The sequence below is a fragment of the Pantherophis guttatus genome, chromosome 4 (genome assembly GCF_059756535.1).
Source record: "Pantherophis guttatus breed Tessera chromosome 4, ASM5975653v1, whole genome shotgun sequence".
In the NCBI taxonomy this organism is placed as follows: Eukaryota; Metazoa; Chordata; class Lepidosauria; order Squamata; family Colubridae; genus Pantherophis; species Pantherophis guttatus.
This window is the reverse complement of record NC_142066.1, coordinates 119,682,882-119,697,548: the sequence shown is the minus strand read 5'-3', so window position 1 is coordinate 119,697,548 and position 14,667 is coordinate 119,682,882. Positions and strand designations below refer to the sequence as shown.

Here is a 14,667-nt window from a genome sequence, read left to right as displayed (position 1 = left end):
GAACGACTTGCAAGAAGCCCTGCAGGAGCACTACGCACCGACAGGCACCCCAATCGCGAACAGGTTCACCTTCCAGCAGAGAAACCAGCGGGAAGGTGAATCCATCAAGGAATTCGTGGCAGCGCTTCGCCAAATCGCTGCCAATTGCGAGTTCGACAACGTGGACAATGCCATCCGCGACCGCGTTGTCTTTGGAATGCGAGATGTGGGGCTGCAGAAGAAGTTCCTCAGCCGAAAGAGGATACCACTCAAAGACGTCCTCGACGAAGCAACAGCGGCTGAAACATCTGAGAAAGCAGCTGCCGCGATGGTCAAAGCAAGAGGGATCCACAAGATCCACAAGTCGGGCCTGAGCTCCTCAGATGACTCAACCACACAAACGGAGTCTGAGGAGGAAACGGCCGTCTACAAGGTTTCCCGCCCCCCCAGGCGGGAAAACCCACAGCATGGCGACCGGGGAGAACGATGCGGCAGTTGCAAAGGCAACCACCCCAGGGCAACCTGCAGATGGAGGGACGCGACCTGCCGCCGATGCCTGAAGAGGGGCACATCGCCGAGGCCTGCAGAGCAGCAGATCCAGCCCCGGAACCACCCAGACCACGATTCCGCGAGAATCACAAAGATAACCAGAGGACATCCAAACGGTCCTCGAACCAGGACGACTATCCCCGCAGCAGAACGGTGCACCAGACAACCATCGCTCACACAAGTGACGAGGGGACCACCAAGTTCCACGTGACGCTGATGGCGGAAGGGTAGACTCCGGATCCGCCTACTCCATCATGGACTGGCAGCACCTACAGCAGCTGAAGCCATCCTGCAAGAAGACCCAGCTGAAAACCCCGAAGTCAAGGCTTGTGGACTTCAACGGAAATCCCATTGGAATCCTGGGCAGAACCACCATCCACATCAAATACAAGGACTTTAATGGAGAGCTGCCCATCACCATTGTGGAGAACAGCCGACCGAACCTGTTAGGAGTGGAGTGGTTTAAGCCGCTGGGGCTTTCCATTGAGGGCATCCACGAAATCCACAGGGACGAACTCGACACCGTCCTCGAAGAGTTCAAAGAAGTCTTCGATGGTAAGCTGGGGAAATTTTTGTGGGGAGGCCAATTTCCTTCAATCTGGACAAGGGAATCACCCCAATTAGGCTTAAGCCCCGCCGAGTTCCGTTTGCCCTGCGGCCTAAAGTAGACGAGCAGCTGGATAAGCTGATCGCCCAGGGCGTCCTGGAACCGATCGATCATGCCTCATGGGAGACCCCCATTGTGACCCCACTGAAGCATGATGGGTCTGTGCGCATCTGCGCCGACTACCGTTGTACCATCAACAAGGCGTTGGCACAGAGCGCATACCCAGTCCCAGTAGTGCAACACCTGCTGCATTCCCTGGGATCTGGCTCAATTTTCGCGAAACTGGACCTGGCCCAGGTTTACCAGCAACTGCCAGTGGATGAAAAAACGGCGGAGGCACAAACAATTGTCACGCACAGGGGGGAATTCAAATGTAACCGCCTCCAATTTGGAGTCAGCGCTGCCCCCGGCATTTTCCAATCTATGATGGAACGCCTTCTCCAAGGCGTTCCAGGGGTGGTGCCTTACTTCGACGATGTGCTCATCTCCGGTGACTCAAGAGCTCAACTCCTTGAAAGGCTCAGGCTTGTCCTGCAGCGGTTCAAGGCCAAGGGCTTGAGGGTCAGGCGGGACAAGTGCATCATAGGAGTACAGGAAGTCGAGTTCCTGGGCTATCTCATTGATAGCACGGGCATCCACCCCACCAAATCAAAAGTGGAAGCAATCCATGAAGCTCCAAGCCCAAAAAACAAAACGGAGCTTCAGGCTTTCCTTGGGTTGCTCAACTTCTACGCCATTTTCTTAAAACAGAAAGCCACAGTTGCTGAGCCACTCCACCGCCTGCTGGGGAAAGCGGCTTCCTGGAAGTGGGGCCAGGAAGAGGAAGCAGCATTCCGGGCCATCAAAGGACTATTGACGTCCAAGAGCGTTCTCATCCAATACAGCGAGACGCTCCCCATCAAGCTGACCTGTGATGCGTCGCCTTACGGGGTGGGGGCAGTTCTCAGCCACGAACTGCCCAATGGCTCGGAAGCCCCGATCGCTTACTTTTCGAAGACCATGTCCGGCGCAGAACGGAACTACAGTCAGCTGGACAAAGAAGCCCTGGCCATCATGGCAGGAGTGAAGCGCTTCCACGAATACCTCTACGGAAGACGTTTCACCGTAGTCACCGACCACAAGCCACTCCTGGGACTCCTCGCAGGCGACCAACCCACCCCGACCTTCATGTCCCCGCGGATGACGAGATGGGCCATCTTCCTAGCCGGCTACTCCTATAGGCTCGTGCACCAGCCAGGCACAGCCATAGGAAATGCCGACGCACTCAGCAGATGCCCATCGAAGAATCCAGTTGAAGACCCAGCCCCCACGCTCCACCTATTCCACATAGACGACGACGCCAGCTGTCCAGTCTCATCCGCAGATGTGGCCGTTCACACCCAAAAGGACCCCACACTCCGCCAAGTGAAGTCCTGGATCCTCAGAGGGTGGCCATCGGAAAAGACAGAGGAGAGGTTCAGCCCGTTCGCCAGGAAACAGAAGGAGCTGTCCACCATCAAGGGCTGTCTGCTCTGGGGAGACAGGGTGCTGATTCCAAGCACTCTGCAACGGTGAACATTAGAGACTCTGCACAAAGGGCATCCGGGCATCGTCTGCATGAAGGCCCTGGCACGGAGTTACGTCTGGTGGCCCTCCATGGACAGAGACATTGAGCAATGGGTCTCCAGATGTGACCCGTGCCAAGAAGTTCGCCCAGCGCCGCCGCAATCCGAAGTCGCGAAGTGGGAGACCCCCAGCAACCCCTGGTCGAGGATCCACATCGACTTCGCGGGTCCAATGTAGGGGCGACACCTCCTCATCGTGGTAGATGCCTTCTCCAAGTGGCTCGAGGTGGTACCCATGGCATCTACCACAACAGAAGCGACGATCCGAGCCCTGCGCCGTCTGTTCGCCACCCATGGACTACCGGACGTGCTGGTCTCGGACAACGGCCCCCAGCTCACATCCCTGGCCATGGAGTCCTTCCTGGCAGGACGGGGCATCCGCCACGCCCTGTCCACCCCGTACAGGCCGGCCGGAAACGGACAAGCTGAACGCATGGTCAGACTCACCAAAGAAGCCCTCACCAAGATGGGCCCGGGAGACTGGCAAGAACGCATAGATAACTTCCTCCTCACCCAGCACATCACGCCACATGCCACCACCCACAAGAGCCCGGCCGAACTACTAATGGGCAGAAGGTTGAGGTCACCCTTGGACCGGCTGCACCCCCAATACAGCCCGGAAGTGACCGCAACTGCCAGCCACCCGCTTCACGCCTTCAGCAAGGGAGATTCAGTTTTCGCGCTGAATTTCAACGGCTCTCCTAAGTGGCTGAAGGGGAAGATTGCCAGCACAACCGGCCCCAAATCCTACACCGTCGAGTTGGAAGATGGACAGGTCTGTAGACGTCACATCGACCAACTCCGGAAAAGGTGGGGGGGAGCACATGAAAACCAGCCTGACGAGGGAGGCCTACAACACCCAGACAAGGTAGGCCTCCAACACCCCGGCGAGGTAGACCTACCACACCCAGACAAGGTAGGCCTACAACACCCCGGCGAGGTAGGCCTATGACACCCCGATGAGGTAGGCCTACCACACCCTGCGAGGCAGAGCAACGCCATCCCGACGAGGTCGGCCCGGCACACTACCAGGTACTGTCACGTCGGCAGTCCAGCGAGGTAGACCGTTGCCAACCGCACGGGAGATGGCAACACCAACCCAGCCAGGTGGGCACCCGGCACAACAGGGCCAGGGACCACCAACCCAGCCCGCAAGTAGACCGGGACCTGCCCAGAGGAGGAGCAGCGCACCCCACCAGTGATGGCAGCCTACGCCAGCCCAGCCAGGGAGACCGCAGTTCCAGGTGAGTAGACCGGGACCCAGCCAAGACGGGCACCCCACTACCCATGGGCGAGGGTGGCACACGGCTCCCCAGCAAGAAGGACCCCCGCCCATCTCAGAGGACAGCCAGCGAACAACAACCCGACCCGGATGACCCCAGGCACCACCCGACGGTAGACCAGGGACTAGGGGGAAGGGAAAGCCGACAACAACCGGGCCAGGGAGACCTACACCACCCCGGCAGGGGAGACCTCCGCCGCCCCGCAGAGGTAGTCCCGCAACAACATCCCGACCAGGTCGACCACCACCAACCAGACGGGGTAGACCAAAGCCAGCCCAACCAAGGGGACCAACGCCACCCCTGTGAGGTCGGACAGCACAACGCAAGCCAGCACCACCCGCGGCCGGCGGACTGGACCCGAGGGCACCGAGCGGAACCACCACCCAACCGGCAGCAGGCCGAACCACGACCGAACCGCAGCGCCCGGGAGACCAGGGAGGAGCAAGCGACAGACTTACCGAGACTCAGACGCTCTTCCCGGGTCAGAACCGAGCAACCGAGACGAGGCGATAGATCCACAGGCCAGGAGGAAGACCAACAGAACCAGCCATCCAAGGTCTGCGGTCCGGCCGGAGGCGCTGGGGGTGACCCCGCTCACTCGACAGCCGAACCGAGCCCGGTTCCAGAGAGGGAACCAGGAGACGAAGGAGCCCGTCCATCCAGGCCGGAGATGGAGAAGAAGTGAGACTGCGCAGGTCAGCTAGGGTGCCGAGGCGTCCTACGTACCTGCGCGATTACGTGACGTTTGTGGACGAGATTTGACAGTTTGGACTAAGGGGGGAGGAGTGTTATGTCCTTATAAGGACATCTGCCCTGATTGGCTGCTAGCCATCGGGCGGGAGATTTGAATCCCTGTCAAGGGGCGGTGCGTCTGCCAAGAGCGAATATAAGGAGAGTTCCGGCAGCGCGCCAGCAGTCTTGTCTTGTACTTTTGTAACAAATAAAGTTACTAAATGTATCGAGCTGGTCACGTCTTCATTTCCTGCGCCTGATCTAACAGCGGGCAGCAGCGACAGGGAATAAAAATGCCAACTGCAGAGATGGCGCAGTGCTCAGCTATTCAGGCTTCAAAGAAAAGTTTGCTTCAGGGCAAGGGGCATAATCCAGGGGTGAAATCCAAAATGTTTCCCTATCACTTCTGTGGATGCGACAGTGGGTGTGGCGGGAGAAGGATACTGCAAAATCTCCATTCCCTCCTCTCCTGGGGGAAGGATATTGCAAAAGCTCCATTCCCACCCCACTCTGGGGCTGGCCAGGGCTGGTATTTGCCGGTTCTCCAAACTACTCAAAATTTCCACTACTGGTTCTCCAGAATCTGTTAGAATCTGCTGGATTTCACCCGTGGTGCAACCTACTTTTGAAACATAAGATCCTGCTAAGCTCCAGATCCTACAAAACAAGCTGTGGTGTTCAGTCCAGCTTCTGCCTTTCTATACCTCTCCCCCACTGCCCTGCTTGTTTCGTCTGCAGACTTGCCGGCTTGGTTTGCTTACCTCCATCCTGTTTCCTCTCCCTCAGAGGCCCCTTACTCACTCTCCCCACTTCTTCCCCAACAATCACCTCTTTCTTCGTCCAAACATACACACGGAGCAAATACGCACACATCTCATGGCCATTTCCTCGCAGAAGGTCCCTGCACCATGAGGTGTGTCGTGTTTGCTCTGTGTGTATGTTTGAGGCCAAGAAAGAAGAGAAACCTTGGCCAAACTTTTCTGTCTCTGTTCGCAACAAAGCTGCTTGGAAGGAAGCTGCTGCGGCCTGTCCCTTTGATGCTGCCCGCCATCTGGCCCTGTGTAAAGGGAGCCAAGTGGGGCCACTGCCACCAAAGGAAAAGGGCTCATCTGTCCGGTCACTCCCTAAACTGAAGCCAGGTGGCAGAGGGGGGACCTTAAAGGGACAAGCTGCAGTGGCTGCCTTCCGAGCAGCTTTGCTGCAAAGGGAGGCAGAAAAGTTTGGCCAAGTCATCTCCTCCTTCTCAGCTTCTAACATACACACAGAGCAAACATGCACACACCTCATGGTGTTGGGACCTTCTGCGAGGAGATGGCACATGGGTGAGTCTCTCCAGCACCATAAGGTACTTCGATGCTGTCCACTGTCTGGCTCTGTGCAAAGGCAGCCAAGTAGGGCTGCCGCTGCCAAAGGAAAAGGGCTTGAGTCTCCCGGTCCTGGTCACTCCACACACTGAAGCCAGGTGGCAGGGGGAGTGGGGAATCGGAGGATCATAAAGGGATAGGCCATGGCAACTGCCTTCTGAGCAGCTTCACTGCGAAGGGAGGCAGGAAAATTTAGCCAAGTCTTTTCCTTCTCGGCCTTAAATGTACACATAGAGCAAATGCATACACCTAAAGGTGCCAAAGGGACTTGCCCATGCACCTCTCTTGATTCTTGGACAAGTTTTGGATTTCACTGTCCTGGCAGGCTGTAAAAACCTCAGACAAATGGCTCCATGATCCCACATGCTTGTAAATCTCTTCTCTTGCTGGTGCCCTCCTTGGCCAGCTGCGGAGAGGCTGTGTCTTCCTGAAGCAGCGAAGGCAGTGCTCTGGCACGCTGGAGAACCACTGGGAGGGGGCAGGCAGCTGACAGCATTCAGAAAATTGTATGCCCCCTGAGGTGGCCCTTTGGCCAAGCACCTTATCTTTATGGGCAGCCATGGTGAGCGGCCAAGGTGGGGAGATCAGCTGGGCCGTGGGGAGCCTGGGCAAGTGAGCGAGTAAAGGAGCCAGAGAGCAGCTGGGCTGCAGGCATGACTCTAGCCACTGGCCAAGGCAGGCGAGGCAAGATAAGGAGTGACTGGGAGTGGAGGGGCAGAGTGTTGGCATTTTCCAGTCCATTGAACTGTGCATAATCTTAATTATGTATGCCCGAACAATTTGAACCAGCAGCAGCCCACCTCTGGCTGCGGCAAAGGCAAGCAAGCAGGCTGGGCCGTGTGGCCATGTGGTCAAGGTAAGGGAGCCAAAGAACAGATGCAGCTATGCTGCGGTGTGCCTCTAAGGCACCAGCCAAGGCATGATAGGCCAATAAGTAGTGGTGGGGTGGGGTGGGGGTGAGGGCAGACAGCAATTTAACAACCGGTTTGGCTGAAGTGGTGCGAACTGGTTGAATCCCACCATTGCCTATTACCACAAATGTCAAAGAAAGCAAAGATTCTAATTTTTTGGGTGGTTAGGAAGAGAAAGCTACACCAGGTAAAATTCACTTAGCTACATTAGTATTTAAATTCAGGATATGTGACCTGTTGTTCAATGTCATCCAACTTCACATTCTTAGATAATTTCCCAAGCAAAATACTATAAAGGGTAGCTAAAATATTTTGCTCACATATCAACAAAAGAATAGAAGACAGTTTTAGGGACAATTGTATTGGAACGTAAATCAATAATGACTTTAAAAGGCTTATTTCTCCTTTTCATGTTTATAGAGTATCAATTAATATATTTTCTGTTCTCCACATTAAAAAAAAAAGCTCTGAGATTTAATTCCATGCATTTAATTTGCTTTCTTTAAGGTCTAAGTTAAGTTGAAAATATATTTTCATTGAATTACCTGCAGATTCCTTTCAGGCTCTTTCCAAGCTGTGCAAATATTTGCCCACTAGATGAAAATCACTTTATGGATAATGAAGGCCTTGTCCTAATGTTGATATTAAAGTGCAGGATTTAAAAATATATGACAAGAATAGATATTTACCTGAATTGTGAATTTTTGAGTCTGTAATATTTTTTAAAAAACATATAGAAGCTAAATCTGTAGATTGTCAAGCAGAAGACGCTGAGTAAAGAATAAATAGCTGCTCCAAAAACCATTAATGATTCAGACTGAAATATTTTTTTCCCATTATTTCTAATATATTCACTTGTATCTCATCATCATTTTATTAAGATTCTTATTATGATCCCCTATCTAATAAGCAACAAGTAGACCCATCATCCAATCCACCTGATGACATTTTCTGGCAGTTCTGGTTGAAATAGAAAATAATTAACTGATGTTTGAACTTATTTGCATTGAAAAAACAAGAGAGATCTTGACTGTTTTGATTGTCTTTTTGCCTCCATCTCAAAGGATAGGAAAATTGTAGATGTCATAACATCAGCAGCAATACCAAAGGCAAAAAAGAAAAAGAAAAATATCATAACATATTATTAGTTCTACTAAATCATGGATGAATAACTGTTAGCCCAAGGAGTTCATCTTATATTCTTAATATACATGCACCTAAATTCACATTTCCCTTCAACCCTCCCAGCATTTTGTTATTTTTAATTTTTTTTAAAATGTCAATTTAAAACTTTAATAATTAAAAGAAAAATATTAAAACAAAACTAAAAAATAGAGGTGGGAATTTGGGGTGGGGAGAAAGAGAGAGTGTAAGAGAAAGAGTAATTGTGAAAAACATGCACACAAACACACATATTTTGGGAAAGTGTGTCTCTCATTAAAGAACTGAATCAAATAATAAGTATTGTGGATATTTAAATCAATTATGTACTGCTGTAGTTATATAAAGATGGAAACTGCTGCACAAATTTCAATTGCTGTATTTATACACATCCACACCCACACATATGTATGCATTCATATATTACTGCACACCAAAACAATTAGACACAAGAAGTTTTTTCCCAAATGCCATCACTCTGCTAAAGAAATAATTCCCTCAACACTATCAAACTATTCACTATCTGCATTACTATTACTATTAGTCTTCTCATCATTCCTATCACCCATCTCCTCCCACTTATGACTGCATGACTGTAACTTTGTTGCTCGTATCCTTACAATTTATATTGATATAGACTGTTTCTTAGTATGATTTGATTGCTTATTTGTACCCTATGGCTATCATTAAGTATTGTACCTTATGATTCCTGATGAATGTATCTTGTCTTTTTATGTACACTGAGAGCATATGCACCAAAGATAAATTTTTTGTATGTCTAATCATACTTGGCCAAGTCTATTCTATTCTATTCTATATATGAATACAGATATGATCTTCAGGATACTTATGGAGAAATACAAACAGGTTACATATTCCTCTGTCCAGAGTGACATTTTTACAAGAATAATTTGCTTAGGAAAATATTAATATAACTAAGAACAAATCTGAATACATTTATCTTTCATTGCAGAAGTAATTTTTAACTTTAAATAATAATTTTGAGCCTGTATTTCCATATTTTAAAATATTACTGATCCAGTGAATTATGTACTATAACTGTATAGCATTTTGTTATTGTGAATTTGCATCTAACGCTAAGACCTGAATTTTTTTTTTATATTGCACTGACTAATTTATGCACCTTAAGAAACACCCAACACACCACATGAAAGATTGTTATTGATTTTCCCCAATTCAGAAACATTGACAAAAAGAACTGACTAATTGGGCATTAGCATCAAAGTTGGTAATATAGGTAAATTTGCTTACAGCTTTACCTTCACAATACATAAAGGTTATAATTTATATACTGCAATGTATATTTAGTAGAGAGTGGTGCTCTCCATGGAACATCTTAACATTCAATTCTTAACTTGTTGAAGTAGGTGTAAAAGGATTTCTACATTACAAAGTGCTAGATACTGTAGTAATGAGGTTCACTGAGCTCAGTGCCCAGCACTTTACACCCAGATATTTGAAGACATTCAGAATAACCTGTTTTGTTTGTTTAACACAAGAACTTTATACCACTTTTATACCATTTTTAAATGAGGTAGAAAAGCATGCAAACAAGAAGTAATGCTCCTTTCTCTCTCCCGCTTGAAGTCTTGCTGCAAATTTCTGATTTCTTAATAATAAGGGAGAAAGTGATGTTGGCCAGCTGATCAGTGGGAGAAGTGGGCAGGTGCCCAGGTTGTTAGGGTCAAGGGCCATGTATAGTTTTTCCATCTGATCAGGAATGTCTTTAAGAGGTAAATATGGCAGCTGCCAAGGTTCCACACCTGCACAAGCCTCCAAATCTGGACCCAATTGCAGGAAAAAACACTTTGCTATTTTTTTAACCAATTTAACCACCAATCATACATTTCTTTTTTTTTAATTGAAAAGTTTTAAAATGTTTTACAAACAAATTCCCCCCTTCCCCCACCCCTTCCCCTCTCCCTCCCCCCCGACTTCCCAGAGCAAAATACAAGGTATTGCATTTAACAAACATAATCTAACATAAGCAAACTAACTATAAACTCTTAACTTCCCCTTACTCTTTAACTCCGCCATAGGTACTAAGATATCAAAGTAGAAGGAAAAAAAGAAAGAAATCATCTGAATATTTCATTCATAAGCTATTTGCAACTTTTTAGTCCCGTATTTGTTTTGTATATAGTCAATCCATCTTCTCCATTCCAGTACATATCTTTCATTTGAATAGTCCTTCAAATATGCAGAAATTTTAGCCATCTCCGCCAGATTGGCTACTTTTAATGTCCATTCTTCAATAGTAGGTATTTCTTCCTTTTTCCAGTATTGCGCCACCAAAAGTCTGGCTGCCGTTATTAAATTCAAAATCAAATTAGTCTCTATAACTGTACATCCTTCAATTATACCCAGTAAAAACAACTGTGGATGGAGTTTTGCCATCTGATCAGGAATGTCTTTACGAGGTAAATATGGCAGCTGCCAAGATTCCACACCTGCACAAGCCTCCAAATCTGGACCCAATTGTAGGAAAAAAAACTTTGCTATTTTTTTTAACCACTTTAACCACCAATCATACATTTCTATGACAACATTTATCTCAGTGTGTTTTTATTAAGTGACAAGAAAAACAGTTTGCTTTTTCTAGTGGTTAAGGTACCAAGATAAAAACCAGTAAATTCTAGTCCTGGTTGATCTCAAAAAAGTGAACTCTGCACTTGTGAAAAAGCATTAAGAAGAAAAGTAAGTTTTTTTATTTTTTAAAAAAGGTAAACGATTATTGGTTGTCCAAAGACATTCTCAAGCTGGTTTCTCAAAACTCGGAGGCCAACTCTGCGCACCATAGACTGGCTGTTATGGAAGAGAAATGTTTTTCTTTCTTGTGTAATGGCATAATGGCATGCATTTTCCGCTATTTATATATACTTACCATTTATCATTTTGCTGAGATTGATTTAAATTTATGGTTGCTTAAATATTGTCCATTGAAACCATATTTAGAATGAATGTTTCTTGCATTACTCCTTGTTTGATGAGTACAAAACTCTCCTTTAGATGGTGAACTGTAATAAAATATAAATATTACTGTTAGATTGATGGGAGCAGGGCTTCTTTGAGTAACTTTTTCAGTAAAGTAGCATCTTTGATTAATGTTTCTAGGTTCTTTGAAGTAAGAAGAAAGAACATGGATTCTGGTCGCAAGAATCTGGATCCTGATAAGAACTGGTTTCAACTGGCCAGAAAGGAAAACTGCCCAGAAAGTTGAACTTTAACAATCTGAAAACTCATTATAATGGGGAAAAAAAAAACCCTCCCAAATATGCAATTAGGCATCAACAAATTCATGCTAAGAATAATATGGGAAATACAAAGTATGCTCACTAGATATTTGATGAATCAAATGATGCTGGCCAATTAAAGAATACATTCCAAATTCAACATGTTTGAACTTAAAGTAATTAATAAATGATAAAGTTAACACTGTAGGTAATAGGACTTCTTTTTTCTTTGAAAACGTTTTGCTTCTCATCTAAGAAACGTCTTCAGTTCTAACAGGAATGGAAGGATTTATATTCTTTGCAGTCAGACAGTTTTAGCATTCTGTGGGTTGGTCATTAACATTCTGAGAGTCAATGAGACCATTTGGCATTTATCTGTATCCTTAGAGTCATCTGAATCAGAATGCACATGGGTGTGGAACCTTCTTGGGACTGCTGAAAGGGCTGTTATAAACAGGAAATGAGTGGTATTATATTCCTCGTCTTCTGTTGTGTAAAGTTCAGTTTTAATACAGATAGCCTTTTTCACTCTTCTTTCCAGATTGTAAACTTTGCTGTCTTCTAAAGACTGACTCTTGTCTTTCAGATGCAGATGGATTGCTGAATCCTGTCCTAAGGAATTTGTTCTCCTATCTTGTGCCATGTGTTAGATCGGCGCAGGGAAGCAAGACGCGACCAACTCTGGTCCAATTCAGTACTTTATTTAAGCATAAGAAAAAGACGAGCCTTATCAAGATTAAAGGAAATGGGCTTTCCCACAAATTTCCCCACCTTACCGTCGATGACTTCCTTGAACTCTTCGAGGAGGGTGTCGAGTTCGTCCTGACGAATTTGGTTAACCCCTACTATCCCGAGCCCTAGTGGCTTGAACCACTCCATGCCTAGCAGGGTCGGGCGGCTGTGCTCAATGATGGTGATGGTGAGGTCGCCTTGGAATTCTCGGTAAGACACGTGGAGTGAGGCTCTTCCCAGGACTCCAATGTGGTTGCCTCTGAAATCCACCAGCCTGGAGCGCAGGGGTTTCAGGTCCTTCTTGCGGACATCTGGTTTGATGCGCTTTAAGTTTTTCCAGTCCATGATGGAGTAGATGGAGCCAGAGTCTACTTCCATGGAACATGGGGTTCCCTCCAACAGCACGGTCACGTGGCACTTGGTGGTGTCATCGTCGTCGGAGAGGTGTATTGTAGTTTGGTGCACTGCTCTCCTTCGGTTTCCGTCGCTCTCACCCCGTCTGGATTGGTAGGAGGACCGTTTGGATGACCTCGCGTTGTCCTCCCAATTTTCGCGAGGTTGGTGGCTGGAGGGCTCTGGGGCTGGTTCCTCGGCTCTGCAAGCCTCTGCGATGTGCCCCCTTCTGTTACAATGCCTGCAGGTTGCATCTCTCCATTTGCAGCTGGCTCTGGCGTGGTCTCCTCTGCAGCTGGCGCAGTGCTCTCCCCGATCGCTTTTCCGAGTGGTGTCTCGTTTGGGGGGCCTGGAGACCTTGTGCATGGTCGACTCTTCCTCTGACTCCGATCCAGCTGTGGAACCCTCAGATGATGATTGGGCAGCTCTGTGAATCTTATGGATTCCTTTTGCCCGGATCACTGCGGCTGCTGCCTTTTCCGAAATTTCGGATGCTGTGGCTTCCTCCACCACATCCTTGAGCATGAGCTTTTTTCAGCTCAGGAACTTCTTCTGCAGGCCTCTGTCCTTCATGCCGAAAACCACGCGGTCAGCAATGGCGTTGTCCACATGGTCAAACTCGCAGCTGGCTGCGATTTGGCGCAGGGTGGCCACGAACTCTTTGATGGTTTCCCCTTCCATCTGGTCTCTCTGATGGAAGGTGAACCGGTTTGCCACTGGGGTTCCCATCGGGGCGTAGTGGTCCTGCAGGATCTGTAGCAGATCGGTCCATGGCACTTCCTCGATGTCCCGTGGAGCCACCAGGTTGATGGCCATGTCGAGGACTTCTGAGCCGCAGTTGGCCAGGAAGATGCCCTTCTTGCGGTCATCGTCGGCATCCCTGATGTTGTTGCCTCTCAGGTATTGCCGGAATTTGACCATGTAGGATTTCCACTTGTCCTTCCCTGGGCGGAAAGGAGCAAGGGCTGGCAATGTGACTTCAGCTGCTGCCATGCCTCTGGAAATTCCTACAAGTGACTCAGCTGCTAAGTGACTTAGCTCTTGAAGTTGGCTTCGCGCCACGAGGTTCGTCGCTTGGTTCTAGTCCTTCGTCGCCAGTGTTAGATCGGCGCAGGGAAGCAAGACGTGACCAGCTCTGGTCCAATTCAGTACTTTATTTAAGCACAAGAAAAAGATGAGCGCCTGGCTGCCGGGGCTCTTAAATACGCTCCGGCAGGCTCAGCCGCCCAATGACAGCTCTTTGAATTCCCCGCCGGGGGATTAGCCAATCCCCGGCGGATGCCCAAATAAGGACATAACACCATGCATTTGTGAAGTGGTTGCTTTGTTTCCCCGATGTACAGGTCTGCACATCTCACTGCATTGCACTACGTATATACATTACCCTGTATCTGAGTGTTTAGTTCTTGGGATGGACAAGCTTTTGTCTTAACGTGTTCCTGGATTTAAAGCGTGTACATATGTTGTGTTTACTGAAAATCCTCTGGAGCTTTTCTGATGTTCTTGCAATGTAGTCCATGTCTATGCCCCCAACCATTGATGCTGAAGAGGCTGAAGTTGACCAGTTCTATGAAGACCTATAACACCTTCTAGAATTAACACCAAAACATGATGTCCTTTTCAACATGGGGGACTGGAATGATAAAGTAGGAAGTCAAAAGATAACCAGAATAACAGGCAACAGGCTTTGGTCTTAGAGTACAAAATGAGGCAGGGCACAGAGAATACAATGGTCATGGCAGACATTCTTTTCCAACAACCCAAGAGACGTCTCTACACATGGACATCACCAGACGGTCAACACAGAAATCAGATTGATTGTGTGCTCTGCAGCCAAAGATGGAGAAGCTCTATACAGTCAGTAAAAACAAGACCAGGAGCTGACTGTGGCTCAGATCATGAGCTTCAATAGGCTTAAATTGAAGAAAGCAGGGAAAAGTACTAGGCCATTCAGGTATGAAGTAAATATCCCTGATGAATATATAGTAGAGGTGACAAATAGATTTAAAGAATTAGATCTGATAGACAGAGTGCCTGAAGAACTATTGAAGCCTTTGATGGTGTGGATCACAACAAATTGTGGCAAGTTCTCAAAGAG

The 14,667-nt window shown here is 47.9% G+C and overlaps 1 long non-coding RNA gene across 1 annotated transcript in view; it reads left to right on the top strand.

Moving 5' to 3' along the window:
- The window catches only part of LOC132709400 (uncharacterized), a 47,891-nt gene extending 36,242 nt beyond the window's left edge, over positions 1 to 11,649 (top strand). The window contains exon 2 of the long non-coding RNA XR_009620401.2: positions 11,326 to 11,649. This is a non-coding gene — a long non-coding RNA (uncharacterized LOC132709400). The remainder of the gene's footprint in view (positions 1 to 11,325) is intronic.
- Positions 11,650 to 14,667: the final 3,018 nt, after the last annotated feature.